The 2,714-nt window shown below is 35.7% G+C and overlaps 1 long non-coding RNA gene across 1 annotated transcript; it reads right to left on the bottom strand.

Moving 5' to 3' along the window:
* Positions 1 to 280: 280 nt before the first annotated feature.
* On the bottom strand, positions 281 to 1,480 carry LOC145941755 (uncharacterized). The gene is made up of 3 exons (XR_014426210.1): positions 1,427 to 1,480; positions 580 to 655; positions 281 to 355 (listed from the first exon to the last, which is right to left on the bottom strand). It is a non-coding gene; the product is annotated as an uncharacterized LOC145941755 (long non-coding RNA).
* Positions 1,481 to 2,714: the final 1,234 nt, after the last annotated feature.

Raw genomic sequence — 2,714 nt, 5'->3', positions numbered from 1 at the left:
AATTTCTCTGATTAATATTTATCACAATAGAAATAATATCTACACACTAAAATGTTTGATTAATTTTACTAAACTGCATAGTAAATTTCATTGTGATAGATATTATTTTTATTGTGATAAATATATTAATCAGAGAAATTCTCATAAAATTCTTTCCGTATCATATTGTCCCACGATTACCATGATTTTTACGGTAAATTCTAAGAGAAAAATCTCATTGTAACTAAAATTGTTAAATATGTTATTATACATTTATTTTATACCTCAAAATTGCTCCGCTGTCGCTCAATGCCTCCTTCTCTTCCATTCAAGCATCTTGCAGTCAAACTTGTACGCAGCTTATCAGCAATGCTACCTATAACAAATAAAGTACATATATAGAGAGATACTTAAACAAAAATATAACAAAAATTATGGATGCTTTCCAGCAATGACACAATGCAACACAGAGTATTATTCTATCTTTGTTGTTCAATCGTATTGAAAGAAGATAGAATGATATTCTGTGTCGCACTGTGTCGTTGCTGAAAAGCTCCCTGTTTCTTAAAAGAAATGTTATTATATATTTATTTTGCTTACCTCACAGTTGCCTCAGTGTCGCCTGATGCCTCCCAGAGCTTCCTCTTCCTCCTGCTCTCTCATCACTAACGCTTACCTGTAATAACAAATAAAATACATACATATATATAGATACTTAAACAAATATAACAAAAATTATGTATTTCTTATAAGAAATTATTGTCGTAATTCGCGGTGGGTCCAACAGTTTCGTGACAAAATTGCCCTCACGGTCGCGTAATCGGTGGCATTTCCGCGTTATTCGAGATCGCTCGATCCCGCCGACTTGGTCGCCATATTTCGTTGCGTCGTTGTCCTCGCGTATTTCGCCGCTATTCGAGATCGCTCGATCCCGCCGACTTGGTCGCCATATTTCGTTGCGTCGTTGCTCTCGCGTATTTCACCGCTATTCCAGATCGCTCGATTGAGGGAAGGGGAGGGAACAATCAATCGTCCAAGTCTCGCAAGAAGCGTCAAATAATCGCGAATTCGTGAACTCTTGACGACGCGGCGTATAAAGGGGAAGGGGCGGGGGGTGAAGGGGACGCTCCTTGCTTGAGCGCCTATTTCGGCATTATTCGCTCGACGAAGAGCTTCCTCGAGCGGATACTGTGGAAATACGCGAGAGCCACGACGCAAGGGAACGCGGCGACCAAGTCAGCAGGATCGAGCAATCGCGAATAGCGGCGAAATACGCGAGGGCAACGACGCAACGAAATATGGCGGACCAAGTCGGCGGGATCGAGCGATCTCGAATAACGCGGAAATGGCACCGATTACGCGACCGTGAGGGCACGTTTGTCACGAAACTGTCGGGCCCACCGCTAATTACGACACTCCCGACTCGCATTCGCGATTATTCACCTACCTTATACGCACACGAAATCGAGGCACAACGCGGAACGATCACTCGCGACTCGACCCCCTTACTACCCGAGATGCACTGACCGGCACAGTGGCGATGTACATCGTGACGTCACGCGCTTTCGTCTAATTTCACATTACTACGCGCGGAAAAAGTTTTCCAATATATTGAATATATTTTCGCTAATGCGAGAGCTTAGAGAGTTTTTAACGACGTTGCACTTTAGTACGGCACTAAAAGAATATGAATTACGGCGAATTTTAAGGTAATCTTAATTATAAAGCACTTGATTTTTTGTCTCAACAAGTAATGTTGAGAAATATTACTACGCCTCATTGCGCGCTACATGCACGTACATACTGCCAGTATGTAGCGCCACCAGCGGTGAAAATATATAATACACGTAGCGTAACTACAGATTTTTAATTTTTAGTAGTGGTATCAGACATAGTGTCTATTGGAACGTGTCCTTTTGTGTCGTTTGATCGATTAATTAGGATGAAAGGAGCAAATATCTCATCTGAATTGAACGATTGTACTTAAATTCTCACTCTTGGTGGTAAGTGATTCTTTAATATTGTATTTGTGTGTATGTGTGTGTGTAAATTAATGAGAATATTAATTGCTTGAATTGTAATTAATAGTTGCTCGTTATTTGCAGATTAGGGTTAGGTTAATACAAAAATTATCGAACATGTGATCAATTTATTTATACAAACAAATAAATATATTAATATAAATTGAAATAATAATACTATTAATATAATGTTAAAAATAATATTAAAATTATAATAATACTAATAAATTAAAATAACGCGGGGTTGTGTGTATGTGTATGTGTACAATGTATATGTATATAAAATATATATGTATTTTTATATGTGTTTATGTATATTTATATGTAATTTAAATACGTATATGTGTATATGTACATATATGTATATAAAAGTTTACACACACACACACACACACTCATAATAGGGAAATGCCTACTACTATACGATCGATTATCTCAAAGTAATTAATATGCGCAAATTCTTTCAAAAATAATGTGCAAATTTTTTTCGCGTCGTTTAAACCGATATTTAAACAAATATAACAAAAAATTTTGTGTTTCTTAAAAGAAATGTTACTGAATGTGTAAATTCTTATAAAATATAATAACTATGAAAGTCTCTTATATTATGTATAAATATAAATTTTATATATAATCTTAAATTTATATTTATATTTAAAAATAAATATAAAATAAATATAGAATTTTATATAAGATTAAAAGAAATGTTATTGA

The sequence above is a fragment of the Prenolepis imparis genome, unplaced genomic scaffold, assembly GCF_030444845.1.
Source record: "Prenolepis imparis isolate NDT839.2.m4 unplaced genomic scaffold, iyPreImpa1.0 SCAF_10, whole genome shotgun sequence".
In the NCBI taxonomy this organism is placed as follows: domain Eukaryota; kingdom Metazoa; phylum Arthropoda; class Insecta; order Hymenoptera; family Formicidae; genus Prenolepis; species Prenolepis imparis.
Note: the sequence above shows the minus strand (reverse complement) of the source record. Positions and strands in the feature narration are given on the sequence as shown.